An 18274-nucleotide genomic window follows, 5' to 3' on the forward strand; every position below is an offset into this window, starting at 1 on the left:
ATAACTGGAGTAACAGAGCACATTTGGAATGAGGAGGCATAAAAGATTTGTGTGCAGCCAAAACATCTGCAGGAACTGTGAGATGCTGTTGAGCCGCCATGGACCAGAATCTTTAAAGAAGATTGCCGAATCCACGATGTGAACAATGTAAGCTGTTCAGAAGGCCATAAGGAAACATGCATGGTAAACTGGAAAGGTGTACCCAATAAAGTGGCCACTTATATACTATCTGTCTCTATCTATATATACAGTAGATTCAGAAAGTATCCATACCCCTTTTGCTTTTTGTACACTTTGTTATGTTGCAGCCTTATGTCTTTTAAATTACTTTTTTCCTCATCAAGCAACATTTAATACCCCAGAATGACAAAGCGAAAATGGGATTTTTTAGTATTTTGCAAATGTATTCAAAATAAAAAACTGAAACTGAAATATCACATTGACAGAACTATTCAGACCCTTTTGCAGCGATTACAGCCTGGAGTCTTTTTGAGTTTGATATGGACAAGCTTTGTGCAACTAGACTTGGGGATTTTCTTCCCTTCTTCTGTGCAAATCGTCTCAAGCTATGTCTGATTGGATGGAAACCATTGTTGGACAGGTATTTTTCACGTCTGTCGAAAGATGTTTGATTGGGTTCAAGTCTGGGCACAAGGGCATTCACAGTGTTGCCTCAAATCCACTCATGTGCTATCTTTGCTTCACTTAGGATTATTGTCCTGTTGGAGGGTGAACCTTGGGCTAAGTCTGAAGACCAGAGCACTCTGGAGCAGATTTTCATTTCAGGATTTCACTGGACTTTACTCTGTTCAGGTTTCCCTAGTCGAGTCCCTGCTGCAGAAAAATAACCTCATAGCATGACACTGCCGCCACGACACTTAACTGTTGAAATGGTATTGCACAAGTGATTCATAGTGCCTGGTTTCATCCAGACATGATGCTAATCTTAATTTTCTGAGATCAGAGTTTTGTTTCTCACACTCCGACAGTCCTTTAGATTCCTTTTTACAGACTCTGAGCAGACTTCCACATGTCTTTTACTGCGGAGAAGTTTCTGTCTCACTCTCTGCCATAATGACCAGATTGGTGGAATGTTGCAGTGATGGATGTCCTTCTGGAAGATCCTTCCATCTCCACACAGGTTCTGTGGAGCTCAGCCAGATTGACCATTGGGTTCTTGGCCACCTCTCTTACCAAAGCCCTTCTCCCATGATTACTGCTGGTCTAGGTAGAGTGGTGGTTGTGCCAAACTTATTCTAATTAAGAATTATGGAGGCCACTGTGCTCTTGGGAACTTTCAATGCTACAGAATATTTTAGTAGGCGTCCCTAGATCTGTGCCTTGAAACAATCCTGTCTCTAAGCTCTTCAGGCAATTTATTTGACCTCATGGTCTGATTTGTGCTCTTATACACAGCGTCAGCTGCAGGACAGGATTGCGAGATCTTTCTAATCATGTCCAATCAACTGAATTGGGCACATTTGGATTTCAAACACAATATAGAAACAACTCTGAGATGAGCAATAGAATGGGATGTACCTGAGCTAAATTTCAAGTGTTATTGCAAAGGGTCTTAATACTTTCATCAGTATGATGTTTCAGTATTTATTTTCTAAAAGTGTGCAAAAAAATTCTAAAATCCTACTTTAGCTTTATCATTTTGGAGTGTTGCTTGATGTGCGGGAAAATTGAATGTAAATGATTTCAGAACAAGGCTGAAACATAACCAAAAGTGCTAAACGGATAGGGGTCTGAATACTTTCTGAATGTCCTCTGGCTTTAAATCTTTTTTATTTCCTTTGGTTGTGTTTATCCCCAACCTTCTCTCTTCTGTATTTCTCTTTCCTGTGTATTCCATTTTTGGACTTACACCTTGCATATTTTTATTTTGTTTTTTAAATACATAGATAGGAGTCACAATGGAATATGTTGTTCAGAAAAAAAAATGAATGGATGAATGTAGTGAACAACTGCCAAACGGTCTTAGCTCAATACAGTTACCCTACCGCGCCCCAGTCCCTATTTTTCGACATCTTCCACCCTTCATATGACAGTCGCCCTTTAACTCACACGCCAGTCTACATCATTAAGCCGGCGAATCCCCCCACTCCGCCTTGGCGCTGTCGTTTCCAAATACGGGCCTGTCTCTTTAAGACGCAGGAAGAGGGAGGGGTGGGGGGATTTGTCAGACAGCAACTGAGCAACCCTACCCAGCAGTAGAGTTGTTTGACGTTCTTCCTTCTCTTTATTGCTCCGGTCAGGGATGTCATTTTTTGGGGTAAAACCCAGGACTTGTCCGCAAAGCTGTGGCTGCGCTTGTCTCAAAAGACACCCGTGAGCCACCCGTTGAAGCGAAGATGCGGTACCGCCCGGGTTCTGCACGTTTTTTTAATGGGGTGACTGGATTTTTTTCTGCTCGCAGAGACTAGTTGCCGGAGCCAGGATTGATGGAGGTCGCCTGTTTTTCTCCGAGGGAAGCCTGTTATTTCTAATTGTCAAAAAGGATCGCGCAGCGCTGTCCTTTTAGGCTCTTCGTTTATTGGCGCGTTTCCTCAGACAGAAAATCAACCACAAGGCATTGGGGCGAAAATAATATTATTAATAAACAAACGAACAAAAAAAAAAAAAAACATCAACAAACGATGATCCAGCTACCAAGCACGAGCACGACTAGACGTTTGTCAGTTTTCTGTGTTTCGCCTGCCTGCGATGATACCGAGGATATTAAGCCAGTGCGGTGCACGACCATGAAGACTAGCTGATTTTTGGCGTTTTCTAGCTTTGCCCTCTGCGGATGATTGACGGCTGTCTTGCACACTGGGCCCGAGACCTCTCGAACTGATTACTCATTCATTCATTCGTTTATTTAATTCAGGCATTTTTGCTCTCTGTCTCAGTCACCCCCACCTTCCGTCAGAGTGGACAATTTAAAGAGGACGATAGTCTGCGGCGATGTGGACGGCTTTGTGAATGTAGCCGGCTCGATGTAGATCTGTGTAGTGCTCCATACAGTTCACAGGATTCAGTACGCAGGGACTCTCAGGGAAACATGTCTTCTCGATCGGCACTGCCTTCCGGGAACGAGCGAAATTCGGATCATGTAAGTATCCTGCGCTTTTATTTGCAGAAGTGGGAGGAGGGCATTTGCCGTGTGGACGCGTGTAATCCGGCACTTTGTTGTGGGGTCCCGGGAGATGCCGATGGCGCGCGTCTGTCGCCAGCTGCCCGCCTGCAGTCCCGCATTTTTCGTGCACCTCACCTGCTTGGGATGGATGCGGGGTGTCCGCTGTGAGCGGCGAGGTAGCGGCAGACGTGTCTTCCATATTTAGAAGGGGGATGTAGGGTGTGTTTCGTTTATGAAAAATGCATGGCTGCGGTGTGCACTGGCTTGGGGGCGGTAGATGATGGCCGGCTTTGATTTGAATGCACGTTTTATTCAAATAGAAATGGAGGCATGATTTAGAAAAAATGCGGGCGTATATTTTCTTTTCAGGAGAAATAAAACACATTTTCTTGAACTGGCAGTGCTGCTTTTTCATATAGCACTTTAACTCAAAAGGGAATCATAACCGTATTGTTTTAATCAGCAAATTGAGCATTGCTCTGGACATTTGTAATTCCATGTTTCTAAAGCACACCGTTTTGACGTTTGGTACCACAGCCAGCCTTCTGTGTCGGTTCAGCTTGTGCTGCCATTGTCAAAGTGCCATTCCTCATTCAGTTCACAGAAGACTGCATGGCTTCTGAATTCTGTAAACCATTCAGGTTGAGTCCAGTCTGTCATGGATTACTGTTCCATTCTAGGGTGGCACCCTGCCTTTTCCCATTATTAATAGAGTTGGCTTTTGTCATCCTGGGCTGGGTGAACAGGTTTGGACCTTGTCTTGCCCAGTGTTCAGGCCTGACCCCATTAGGCTTTTGGAGCTTACCAAATGCGTGATGGAGAAGGCAAGGCCCATTTAAAGCTTCTCTAATTGTTGCGTGAATTACCCATTGGTGTAATACTTAATTCACAGGGACGGGGAGTCTGGTTTGGGGATTAAGACTCTAAATGTGGATTGGAACCTTTTATTTCTCTTTTACCTAACTAAGGTTTACCAGACTTGAATTGAGATTCCATTATTCGATTCCTGACTTCATTTTTTCAACCGATAATATTTCAGACAAAAGCGTTTTAACTATAGATTTGAAAGATATCTGGACAAACTAAGATTTTTATTATAGATAAAATTTAGATTTTTTTCACTTCATAATACTTCCAATAAGGTGGTGTTGTCTTTTTCCTAATGGAACGTAAGAAATATCTGAAAGCATCTGTCTAATCTGAATATATTTTCAAATATCACTTCAGCCTTTACATTTTGTAAATTTGATGCTTATAAACTAATTTCAGCAGTTTGCAGCACACCCTACCCAAATACCCCAGGACACGTTCAAGGACATTTATACTTGAGCTCTTTGCTATCTAATACAAAATCTTTTTTTTTGCAAAGTCTTATCTTTCCATTATGAGGTGATTGGTATGACGTGAAGGTCTGTCATCCCTCGATTAATGTGCTGAAGCCCACCTCCACCCTGCCCCCGATTTCCTACCATTTGGAAAAGCAGAAATTCTGTGCAGTGTTGGAGAAGGTACACTTTATTGAAAAAAGACGGAACTCTGTGCCATACATAAGCCATCTAGTAAGTCAAATACAAATGGAGACTGCTGCTTTGCCTTTAATTCCAAGGGGCACAGTTATAGATGATGTTGATCACATCTAGAAATGTTAATTATATTCCTCCCTGCAAAAGCAATTGACAGAAACTAGGAATGAGCCAAAGCAGAAAAGCCTGAAAAGTGTAAGGAGAATCTAAAAATATAATGAGCTGTGCACTTGTATCAATAAATAACCCTCATATATGTATATAGCATGAAATCCTAGATTTATGTTTTTGCAAAAACAGTTTACCAGTTTATATGATTCTATGTGCATTTTGCTAGAGTATTAGCTGCTTTATAAGTATCACAGTTTAGACTATTGCATTTTCAATGTGCAACATTTCTCATTATTTTTTCAAATTACTTGATTTCCTTTGTATAATTACAGTTTTTTTCTTGCATGATGTTTTTATTTTATAAGTCTCTTCACTGAGAACAGAGTTTCAGACGTTCACAACTAGAAACAGTTTGCAACATTGCTTAAGGCTTAAAAAAAACCCACCCAACTCTTTTGTCGTTGTTCCTCCTTGTCTTCCTTGGGGATGCCCTTATTGTTCACCTAGAATGACTACATCTACTGTATAAAGCCAAAGGAGGGGGATGGGCTGCAGTTTTCTGCAAAAATTCCCAGTTGGGAAATGGTCCACATGAGCAGCAGCAGTCTGAGGATCTAGCTGAGGGAAATGGCCAGAATGAACAGAACCTTCTTCCAGTAAAAGAGAATTAATAAGGTGTGGAGTGATGACAGAAATCAGCAATCATTCATTTTGAACATGGTCACATTGTGGCCGAGGCAGTGTGCTCCTGGGGTTTATTAGATGCCTGCAACATTCACTGCTCTATGCTGTACACTCTGCTAGTGGGGACTTGGTCACAAGCTTATTGTGTGTGTGTTCTCAGCGCACAGTGCAAAATAATATCTGTGATAGAGTGCATTCATTTATTTTTAATTAGTCTGATGCATATCTGATTAGTAATATGACCTTTAAATTTAGCATTGGATTGAAGCCATAGCCGTGGACACGTATGGTATCAGAAAACAAAAACATGCAATATAGTTGGATTTTTAGATGCTACAATAATTGTTTCAGTTCTTTTATTCTTCTGTATATAGTGCCTCCCTAATGTAGTGACAAGTCAAGTAAAATGACACCTTTTATTGGCTAACTTTTAATTTAAGGCCAGAAGTCCACATGACCGTCATCATCAAATTATTCCATGAGAACCCAGAATACAATGAGGACTGATTGAGGTCATTTGTGATCGGTACAATGCCTAGAGGGGGCTGGGCGGTCTCGTGGCCTGGAACCCGTGCAGATTTTATATTTTTGTCCAGCCATCTGGAGTTTTTTTTTTTCTGTCTTCCCTGGCTATGGGGACCTTACTTTTATTCTATGTTAATTAGTGTTCCCTAATTTTCATTCTTATTTAGTATTTTTTCTCTTTCTTCATCATGTAAAGCACTTTGAGCTACATTGTTTATATGAAAATGTGCTATATAAATAAATGTTGTTGTAACTAAAAAAGATTACACTATTGTAATCTTTTTTTAGTTAGCCAATAAAAGGTGTCATTTTACTTGACTTGTCACTACATTCATAATGGCTAACACTGCACAACACCCTAGTGCCTACCTAAGAAATCCTTTCCAGTATGTGTGACTGTCTATTCATTTTTAACCAATTCAGGACAGCCAGGCAGCATCAAACCCAAAGAAGGAATGGGCCTCAATCTATCACAGGGCACCCCCTGCCTTACACACTCGTGCTTTGTCAAATTAGGATTGCCATTTAACTTACCTGCAGGTCTTTGGGTGCGAGCCAAGCCAATACTGAGTAAACTTGCAGATTTGGGGCAGCAAGTGATGGAGCTTGTGGTTTGAACCATCAGATAGTGGGATATGTACCCCACCATGGTGCTATTTCTTTCTGGACAATTTTAAAAGTCCCCTTGAATACTAAAGAGGATTTTTTCTTTTCCAAAATTTTTCCAAAATTATTTGATGATTGTACTTTTATCCTGTTTTTCTAATATTACATTTTTTGGTGGAATTTTTTTAATTGTTCATTGGTTCTCGTTAAGAATTTTGGTTAAAGGATGATGTAGCCTGGGACAAGCTTAGTTATGAATACAGTAGAAAAATGCATATAATTTTTAGAAGCAGAGTGTTATGCAAAGTCTTTTTTTCGAAGCTTCTTTCAATACAAATATTATTCTAATTCATCTTAGACATTTTCCTATCATACTTGGTTCTGTACAGGGGGCACAGAGTCTGTCATGGCAGCAATGAGAATAAGACAGGAAGCCTCTCTAAACAGAAATCCCACACTGGGGAATTTATTTTGCCAATTGAGCTGATAGTATATCTTTGAATGGTGGGAGTATACCGGAACAAACACGCTGAGAGCATGCAGTGACACCTCGGCTGGAATCAAGCCTGGATCCAAGTACCGCAGGGTGGCGGAGATACTGTCCTTACTGTGTGCCACCATCCGGCTCAGTGTTCCATAATGAAGAAATAACAGAACATGGAGAATTCTGAAATACCACATCAAAATCGTGGGAGTTATATGGTGCTGCCTGATATTCTTTTCTGCTAGGTCAGGCTTTGACCTCAACCCACCACAGTTGAATTAACAATTTGAAAAGTGCTGTCTGTGATGCCTTCAAATTAATAGTGTCTGCAATTTTAAAATCAAGAAAATATTTTATGTAAACTAGAAATTTGATCCTCTCATTTATTGAGGGCAAGGGTAGTTTGTTGTTGCCAAGTCAAATGTAAATTATTTTGTGAAATATTATTTTTTTATCAAATAAAATGCTCCAATTAGACACACAGTTCATTATTTACAGCTCACGTTTCTTACCTTTGCTTTGTTTCATTGTAATACCACTATAGTATTATAAATCTACTGTAATTAAATTCTTTTGTTGATAAAATAACAATAATACCAAGACAAATCTTAAAAATCTAATGTTTAGAGGAACAAACTGTTGTTCATGGCACATTTTCAAACGTTTCTCTTTAAACATTCAGTTTAGGATATGGTCTCTTCATGTTCTGCATGATGTGGCAGTAGTGTGGAGAGAAGTACTAGATATAGAAGCCTTGTTTCAGTCCCTAATTTTTTAATCTTGTTTTGTTCACTGGCTTATATGGCTGGTGAAACAAACTACTTAACGTTTCACTTACTATTTGAGCAAGAAGGGCATTAAGTTGTTTCAAATGCAGATATAGTTCAGAAGTGCTCCCTCAGTTTTTATGTTTTAATCTGTGTTACTCTGGAAAGAATACTGTTAATTATACAATGACAAAGCTAATTATTATCTGTTCACAAAGCCCGATAGATTAGACCCATCAGAATCACCTAAAGGCTATGTCCATCAATGTTCCAAACCCTCTTGTTCAGTAAAGATTAGTAAGACATTGTATGTTATTCCGCAGCTTGTGGGTACCTCCATCTTTCTGTAACATGCCATACTCAGTTGTGATTTGCTAGTCTGCCCATCTTTGAACTCTGGGAGGAACACATCTAGAAAACATGCAGACACCACATAGAGTAACACTGGAACTTGATTGTCATGAAGCACAACATTATTTGCTGTGCTGTGTTACTTAACTTTATATATTTTGTTTTATTTCTGGTTGTATCTTTGTGCAAAGTAAGACTGTTATAGAGTGATTGGTTCACTCTGAACATTTAGGTTATAAATGACTGTAACATATGTTATAACAACTGCGAATTCTGAGTTTCTAGGGGAAAATTAAACCTTAAATGGGGCACCAGATCATCACAGTCTCACTCACTAAGTGTCACTCCAAAGTGGGGCCAGTTTAGATTTTTCAGTTAACCTAATATTTGTGCCTTTAAGATTCGGCAGGAGAACTGGAACATTTGGAGAAAAACTCCCACAGGCACAAGGAGAGCATGCAAACTCTAAAGAGACAGTTGGGTGCAAGATTGGAATGCAAGATGCTGAATGTGGGAGATGGCAGCACTGCCCACTGTGCTGCTTGTCATTTCATTAGTTGAGGTAAATGCCAAATGAAAAAAAATCGATACTTAGTTTTTTAGGTTTTTTTTTTTGCAATAGACTTAAAGAATAAATTATATCTCAGGATAAAGTTTTTAAACGATAGTACAGAAATAATAAGTTAAAGTAATAGCCCAGGCCTATTTACACAGATGCCTACACTTCATCAGTGTAGGCCACATTAGAGCCCCCAGTCCAACCTGAAAACTTTTAATAGCTCTAGAAAATAATGCTACAATTGTAAAGCATTCGAATAAGAAGTACAGAATAATTTTTTTTGTCTTTAGGACTACTTTTAGTTTCAGCTAACATATGGTTTATGTCAGTACACCACAAGTTAAGTTTTCCTTTTTTTACAAACTGAATTCTCCAAAATTACAACTACTGGTGTTCGAATGGCCGCTGAATGGTAACTGATGACCGTCATTTTCAGCTCCAGCAGATGTGTTTGTAAAGCACAGTCGCAGTCAGCTGGGGTTGTTCAGAGCCAGTAGTGTGCCGATTAATTGCTTTATTTACAATATTTGTGCCCTGAAAGCGACCAATTACTTAACATATTCCTTAACTATAAAATGATCTTTTTGTTTGTAATATATGTTCTCTATGTGCAGAGTTATTAGAATTAAAAAAAACCTGCTTTGCCTAAAAAGCTAAGATAAAAACCAATCCTACTTGGTGTAGTAGTCTAGCCCAGGCCTATTTACACAGATGTCTACACTTCATCAATGTAGACCACATTAGAACTCCCAGTCCAACCTGAAAGTACACCTGTAGACAGTAGGTGACCACTGAATTTCAGACAGGATGAACCTGACAACATTGTGAACACACCCATATTCCACACAGTTAGCATTTTAACCCAGAATCCATTTGGGGACTCGTGCATTGTGATGTGGCAGCATCATGCCTCCTTCTTCAAAATTATGAGGAGGATCTTTATTTTTCTGTGTTTTTTAAGAACCTTTACCATACTGTGTTACAATTGGTGTTCCTGAGTTGATCAATCCTCTGAGTCTTTCTTAGAATATAATAAATTTGGCAAATGAGAGGAGGTCATTCAGTTCATCAGGCTTGTTTGTGTAGCTAATAGCTAAGCCGTGCCAATATCTCATCCATATATGTCTAAAAGTTGTCAAGGTTTCTGCTTCAACTTTGACTTCATTACACATGGTCTGTACAGTCCTTGTAACCCAAATGCTGTGCTAATGTGAATGACACTGCAGTGGGATCAGTAAGTGCTTTTTCACTCTGTTCCTGTAATTCATTAGACTGCTGAGTGGTGATCTATATTCTTGTGTTTCTTCCTTTTAAGTATTGCAGACTTTCATTTCTCCACATTGATCATTCTCAGGCTTGATCCAGGAAGGCTACAGTGGCAGCAGGTTTTTGTTCCAAACCAATCTCGTAATTGCATGTCAGTTATTGCTCCTGAAACCATTATTTCTCAAACAACATTAATTTGAGTAAATACTTTCAGCCCCAGTGGCACTCCCAGGCCCAAACGTGAGGACTTTTTCTATATAATATTGACTACACCATGAGAAATGGAACAGATTAAAACTTTATACACCAATCTGTTTTACAAATCCATCCATCCATCCATCCATCTCCCAAACCCACTTTATCGTCGTTCTATTTCAGATTCACCAAGAGCAATGGGTGAGAAGCGGAAATTAACCTTAGATGGGATGCTAAGTCCATTTTAAGGCAAACTCATCCACACACATTGAGATGGCCAGCAGAGAAATCACAAGTCAATAGAACTTGCTTAGAATTTTATTGTAAGCAGAATATTCCTGAACACATGTAGGGCATGCAAACTGTGATTGGGCCAGGATTCAGACTGAGGGCTATGAGACAGCAATGCTAAGCCCTGTGCAACTACAGTATCATATCAAATTCAATTCACTTTTTGTATAGCATATTGCACACTTATAGCTCAGTGTGCTATATACAATAAAGTATTAACATCATACAGAAAGTAACTTTCAAAAATAAAAACTCCTATCCTGGTTTGTGTTTTCCAATTGCTATCCATTAGTTTCAAGGCAGCACTATTCACTGCACCACATTTCTGCCACAAATAAAAAAATGAATAAGTGACAAAACAAAAAAAATACTGTAAAATCTTTTCAAAGGAACACAGACTGCCCAGAGGAGACCAAAAAAAAAATCTGTGGTTATGATGATTTATAAGCCATATAAGAATTGACATATCTTACGGTGCGAGCCATTTGAGACAACCCAAAAGGACAATAAAATACCAAGTACTCACAGCCATCGATATTTCACAAGCTCTATTCCCCTTGGAGGAGCAGACTCTTGTGTAAAGTTTCACAGCGTGCCTGGTGAGCATAGTGAGCAGGAGCTTGGAATAGAAACATCTGGACAGGGACATCCTTGCAGGTTTTACATGGCAACTTCACACAATGTGTAGTGGATGGCTGCAAGTCACCATGGAGACTGCTGATGCTGTTGCTTGCTTGGTGTGTTCTTTTTAGTCTTTAAGAGTGATGTAAATAATTAATTTGAAAATAAAAATTGACTTATTGTAAATATAAAAATGGAAGTGTTTGATTCAATGTAGTTATATCATTCATTCAAGAAAAATGAAGTAAACATTTAGTTTGTTTATTCACAAAAAGAAAGTGGATAGTTATGTTTCATTTGTTTGATTTTTTTCTTTTTGTGTACTGTATGTGGACAAAAGAAATTTCTCTTTCATTTGCAAGAAATTGAGGTATGGAATATTCCCAAAAAGCTGGGATAGTCCCTGTTGCTATTAGTGTATGTTTTTGTTTGCTACCCTGAGATATTAAACCTGACTAAAGGCACAGCAGTGCATAGGAGCTCTATTTCAGTTGGTAATTTAAAATTGTGGCAGTTGTTCATAGTCAACATGTTAAACTCAGAGGTTTAGTGGGAATTTCCTCTTCTGATTGGGGGCATATAGACCTGATAAAGCATACATTTTTTTCAGAATAGGAAGGATTCATTTTCAGAATCCAATTGTCTGTGAGCTGTTTACTGGGTTTGCAGTAAATGTTCTCTGCAGTGGCAGTAGGGAGATGGTGGCATCCTCGTTTTTTTTTTTTTTTCCCCCACATTATTTGAGCAAAAAAACTCCTTGGTGGCAGGGCCCCGGGGGTGGATGAGATACGCCCGGAGTTCCTTAAGGCTCTGGATGTTGTAGGACTGTCTTGGTTGACACGTCTCTGCAACATCGCATGGACATCGGGGACAGTGCCTCTGGATTGGCAGACCAGGGTGGTGGTCCCCCTCTTTAAAAAGGGGGACCGGAGGGTGTGTTCCAACTATAGAGGGATCACACTCCTCAGCCTCCCTGGAAAAGTCTATTCGGGGGTTCTGGAGAGGAGGGTCCGTCAGATAGTCGAACCTCGGATTCAGGAGGAACAGTGTGGTTTTCGTCCTGGTCGCGGAACAGTGGACCAGCTCTTCACCCTTAGCAGAATCCTGGAGGGTGCATGGGAGTTTGCCCGACCGGTCTACATGTGTTTTGTGGACTTGGAAAAGGCATTCGACCGTGTCCCTCGGGGAATCCTGTGGGGGGTGCTCCGGGAGTATGGGGTACCGGACCCCCTGATAAGAGCTGTTCGGTCTCTGTACAACCGTGTCAGAGCTTGGTCCGCATTGCCAGCAGTAAGTCGAACCCGCTTCCAGTGAGAGTTGGACTCCGCCAGGGCTGCCCTTTGTCACCGATTCTGTTCATAACTTTTATGGACAGAATTTCTAGGCGCAGCCAGGGTGTTGAAGGGGTCCGGTTTGGTGGACTCAGGATTGGGTCACTGCTTTTTGCAGATGATGTTGTCCTGTTTGCTTCATCAGGCCGTGATCTTCAGCCTCTCTGGATCGGTTCGCAGCTGAGTGTGAAGCGGCTGGGATGAGAATCAGCACCTCCAAATCCGAGAGCATGGTCCTCAGCCGGAAAAGGGTGGAGTGCCCTCTCAGGGTTGGGGGAGAGATCCTGCCCCAAGTGGAGGAGTTCAAGTATCTCGGGTCTTGTTCACGAGTGAGGGAAGAATGGAGCGTGAGATCGACAGGCGGATCGGTGCGGCGTCCGCAGTGATGCGGGCTCTGCATCGGTCTGTCGTGGTGAAAAAGGAGCTGAGCCGTAAGGCAAAGCTCTCAATTTACCAGTCGATCTACGCTCCTACCCTCACCTATGGTCATGAGCTATGGGTAGTGACCGAAAGAACGAGATCGCGAATACAAGCGGGTGAAATGAGTTTCCTCTGCAGGGTGTCTGGGCTTTCCCTTAAAGATAGGGTGAGAAGCTCAGTCATCCGGGAGGGGCTCAGAGTAGAGCCGCTGCTCCTCCGCATCGAGAGGAGTCAGATGAGGTGGCTCGGGCATCTGATCAGGATGCCTCCTGGACGCCTCCCTGGTGAGGTGTTCCGGGCACGCCCAACCGGGAGGAGGCCCCGGGGAAGACCCAGGACACGCTGGAGGGACTATGTCTCCCGGCTGGGCCGGGGAACGCCCTGGGATTCTCCCGGAAGGGCTGGAAGAAGTGGCCGGGAGAGGGAAGTCTGGGCCTCTGCTTGCTGCTGCCCCGCGACCCGACCTCGGATAAGCGGAAGAGGATGGATGGATGGATTATTTGAGCTACACCTTTTTAGATTTCCCACTACTATTAATTAGACTAAGAGGTTTGCTGATCTTATGTTACATTTTAGATCTGGTTAGTAGGTGGGGACCTTAAGACTGTGAGAATTAATACTAATTTATAGAGTAAATATAGTAAGTAAAAACATCAGATTAAATAAAAGCCATTTCCAGAAGAAGAATTCATTATACTTTAAAATTTATTTTATCCTAATTATATTTGCATTGTGGATTAGTCTACCATTCTTTCAAGTTTAACTGCCAATATTAACAACTGCTAATATGATTATGAACAATTTCTTAACATCCAGTGCAGGTTAATTTGAATTGAATTTGAGAGTGAAGTGTACAGAAGTGATCTAGAAGGCTGACAGGGTGTTAGGTTATGCCGTATATCACGAGGTGTGGAGTATAAGGCAAGGAAGGTTATGCTTAAGTTACAGTGCATCCGGAAAGTATTCACAGCGCATCACTTTTTCCACATTTTGTTATGTTACAGCCTTATTCCAACATGGGTTAAATTCATTTTTTTCCTCAGAATTCTACACACAACACCACATAATGACAATGTGGAAAAAGTTTACTTGAGGTTTTTGCAAATTTATTAAAAATAAAAAACTGAGAAATCACATGTACATAAGTATTCACAGCCTTTGCTCAATACTTTGTCGATGCACCTTTGGCAGCAATTACAGCCTCAAGTCTTTTTGAATATGATGTCACAAGCTTGGCACACCTATCCTTGGCCAGTTTCGCCCATTCCTCTTTGCAGCACCTCTCAAGCTCCATCAGGTTGGATGGGAAGCGTTGGTGCACAGCCATTTTAAGATCTCTCCAGAGATGTTCAATCGGATTCAAGTCTGGGCTCTGGCTGGGCCACTCAAGGACATTCACAAAGTTGTCCTGAAGCCACTCCTTTGATATCTTGGCTGTGTGCTTAGGGTCGTTGTCCTGCTGAAAGATGAACCGTCGCCCCAGTCTGAGGTCAAGAGCGCTCTGGAGCAGGTTTTCATCCAGGATGTCTCTGTACATTGCTGCAGTCATCTTTCCCTTTATCCTGACTAGTCTCCCAGTTCCTGCCGCAGAAAAACATCACCACAGCATGATGCTGCTACCACCATGCTTCACTGTAGGGATGGTATTGGCCTGGTGATGAGCGGTGCCTGGTTTCCTCCAAACATGACGCCTGGCATTCACACCCAACAATTTAATCTTTGTCTCATCAGACCAGAGAATTTTGTTTCTCATGGTCTGAGAGTCCTTCAGGTGCCTTTTGGCAAACTCCAGGCAGGCAGCCATGTGCCTTTTACTAAGGAGTGGCTTCCGTCTGGCCACTCTACCATACAGGCCTGACTGGTGGATTGCTGCAGAGATGGTTGTCCTTCTGGAAGGTTCTCCTCTCCGCAGAGGACCTCTGGAGCTCTGACAGAGTGACCATCGGGTTCTTGGTCACCTCCCTGACTAAGGCCCTTCTACCACGATCGCTCACTTTAGATGGTCGACCAGCTCTAGGAAGAGTCCTGGTGGTTTCGAACTTCTTCCACTTACAGATGATGGAGGCCACTGTGCTCATTGGGACCTTCAAAGCAGCAGAAATTTTCCTGTAACCTTCCCCAGATTTGTGCCTTGAGACAATCCTGTCTTGGAGGTCTACAGACAATTCCTTTGACTTCATGCTTGATTTGTGCTCTGACATGAACTGTCAACTGTGGGACCTTATATAGATAGGTGTGTGCCTTTCCAAATCATGTCCAATCAACTGAATTTACCACAGGTGGACTCCAATTAAGCTGCAGGAACATCTCAAGGATGATCAGGGGAAACAGGATGCACCTGAGCTCAATTCTGAGCTTCATGGCAAAGGCTGTGAATACTTATGTACATGTGATTTCTCAATTTTTTTTTTTTTAATAAATTTGCAAAAACTTCAAGTAAACTTTTTTCATGTTGTCATTATGGGGTGTTGTGTGTAGAATTCTGAGGAAAAAATGAATTTAATCCATTTTGGAATAAGGCTGTAACATAACAAAATGTGGAAAAGTGATCCGCTGTGAATACTTTCCGGATGCAGTGTATATAACACACTAGTGAGGCCTCACCTGGAGTGCAACGTTTGGGGTCTCCATATTACAAAAAGACATTGCAGCACTTTGGGTTGTATAATATACCAGTATTGGGTGTTTAAAAAAAAAAAAAAAAAGTTAATTTGTTAAACAGTATGGTACCCATATTTTTGTTAATTTCAGTACCTGAAGGAGTGTTCAAACACTTTTCCCTCAGTCTCAACTGCCAGTGTATGCAACTGCCACTCTTCTAATGTATATAATGTATTAATATAAACATGCTGGAGACTCCAAGGAGCATTACAATCTCCTATTGTTTGTTTGCAGAATATGGCAAGGCAAGGAGATGCATGACTGTGAGGTGAAGTATTGAGATGTGTGTGTTTGGGGTAGGTGGAGGGTATATGGTTGAGGAGTCTTCTGTTATTTGCTTTGGTACGGTTTTGGTACTGATGCTGCTTTCTAAAACCCATTGATGCTGAAGTAAAAATTTTAGTACCTGTCCAACACTAGCAGCCCTAGAGCTCCCAGCTGTTACTTTAAAATCTGGAATCTTGCTAAGGGCAGATTTTACACAAATGCCACAATGTTCTTTTTTGTGCAAAGGATCATAGAGACACAGAATAAATTAGCAAGTAGTGTGGTGGAGAGTAGTACTTTAGGGACCTTCAAATCTCAACTTGATGTTTTTTTTTGGACCCTGTAGAGACAGTAAATAGGATGGATGAGCTTGATGGGTGGAATTGTCTTTTCTTGTCAAAACATTTCAAATGTTCTAATGTTAGGGTAGTGTTATGATTTGGACTTTGAAGCACAATCCACCAGTGCAGACCTGGGCCTCTACAGGCATGTCCAAAATAGCCTCACCCTAACCCAGCCAGCACCTACACTACTGCCTGAGGTTGTAGCCTAACCAGATCCAAAAATTATGAAATAGGCTTTTAATATTCAGAATGCCTTTAAGTTCCAAAAATATCTTGGATGCTTCTCATCCATAAAAAAACTTGAAGAATCAGTTCACAAAATGAACTCTTATAAATATGGATATTGATTAAAAAGAAAAATATAACAAAGGGCTCAAAAACGGACAACAAGAAGTTGCCTAAAATGCAGTCCTAGGCAAAGAAGTTGCAAATTGCAATCCAAAGCTGAAATCTGATAAATAGAACAAAAGAGTAAATCCAAAATCGGGGAAATTTGCATGAAAAAAACATACTGTGACTCCAGTAAACTTCAATGCACCACTCCTGGGATCCTCCTTTGTAGACCCTAAATAGCCAAAAGGAAGTCTCAGGAGTGGTGATGTCAGGATGGCCCTGCCTCTTGAGATACCAAAGGAACAGCCTCACATTTAAAGGCAAAGCACACAACTTATTAAAAATAAGCAAAGCCAACATAAATAACCAAGAAATATGAAAAATAACAATTTCTTAAAAACAGCAGAAATACATAAATATGAGCCACGGAATAAACCCTGACTGTATTAGAACAGGTAGAGGTGGTAAAAGAGACCACACATCGCACACATTCTCCAGTGTGTGTCCTTTAATAAGCTTGGAGATTGTCAGAGGAAATTTACATTGATCGTTTAATGAAATTAACATTTTGTCAGTGTGATAAAATTACCAGTTCCATACAAATATCCTCCATTTTTCTACATCTCTTTTTTTGTTTTTTTTGTTTCGCAAGCCTGACATCCTAAGTACATTTTTTCCGTCACAGATTCTGGATGGTAATAAATTTTGGTTTTATTTACATTTTTTGTACCATTATTTCTGTCTTCCTAAAATACACATTTTTTGTGAAACTAAGCAATAATTATCTTTGACCACATGGCACCATTTGGTGACTTTCTAAATACAACTGTCATTTATGTTTTTGAAATTGCTTGTCATAATAGTTTAAATTTTGTAAGTGTGTGACTTTTAAGAAGGCTATTAAAATACTCAAGGAAGAAATGAATAAGGCACATAATAATAAGAAATCATTTTGAAAACTTTTAAGAATTGCTTTACATTTCCAATAAGATTTTAAAGTTAGCATACATATAATCTATTCACCCGTCTTTTGCAGACCTACTTAAATCTAATCCAGGGACACATTAGGCTGATGTGTGTTTATTTTTTTTAGAAAGCTAAAAAAAGAATAATAATGGCACTGTGTTATATAACATACAGTAACACATAGGCTGTTACACTAAATGTGCATTTCCAGGGTAATGGAATGCAGCAAGATAAAGAATATCGACATACTAGTATTTTAGCATGCTACATTATTCCAAAATAACCCTCAGGAGTTAACATGTCACTGCATGACAGCTGGGTGCATTTGCTTACTATTAATTTTTTTAAATAAGTTTTATATTTCTATTAAGTTTCTTCTTAACTTTCTTGTATAAAGTTAAAAAACATTTTTCTGAGTTAAAACTATTGCTAATTGTCTTCATCCCCTTTATAATATATTATAGGCTGTTATGTGTACTGCATCTATGCTTAGACTGAAAAGATGTGACATTTGGTTAGGCAGCATGGCATAGTAGCTAAAGAACCACATTGTAAATTACTAAGCTGCCAGCTCAGTTTCCTCCCCTGACTAAATGTATGTCTCTGAGCAGCTAACATAACCTGCATATGCTCTTAGTGTAAAAAGTGTCTCTTACTAGTGGCAGGTTCTGCAGAAAGGTGCTATTTAAAAGGAACATTGTTTCTGTTCCTCTCTGCTTATACATTGCACAAATATCATAATTCCTCTCTTAACTTTACTTTCCATTTCACACATAGCCTTTTTTGATGTGGAAGCCAGATATACACCGATATTTCCTGATGTAACCTCAAAGGTGCATTATAAA

General features: G+C 40.4%; 1 protein-coding gene across 3 annotated transcripts in view; it reads left to right on the forward strand.

Annotated features, from left to right (window-relative positions):
* Window positions 1-2203: 2203 nt before the first annotated feature.
* mark4b (MAP/microtubule affinity-regulating kinase 4b) overlaps window positions 2204-18274 on the forward strand; it is a 187237-nt gene continuing 171166 nt past the window's right edge. For 2 of the 3 annotated variants that reach the window (XM_039769300.1, XM_039769301.1), the window contains exon 1: window positions 2204-3100. The gene's annotated coding sequence lies outside the window, so the exon portion shown is untranslated. The remainder of the gene's footprint in view (window positions 3101-18274) is intronic. The other variant, XM_039769302.1, reaches the window with a different exon arrangement.

This window comes from Polypterus senegalus, chromosome 11, assembly GCF_016835505.1.
Source record: "Polypterus senegalus isolate Bchr_013 chromosome 11, ASM1683550v1, whole genome shotgun sequence".
NCBI classification, from domain to species: domain Eukaryota; kingdom Metazoa; phylum Chordata; class Cladistia; order Polypteriformes; family Polypteridae; genus Polypterus; species Polypterus senegalus.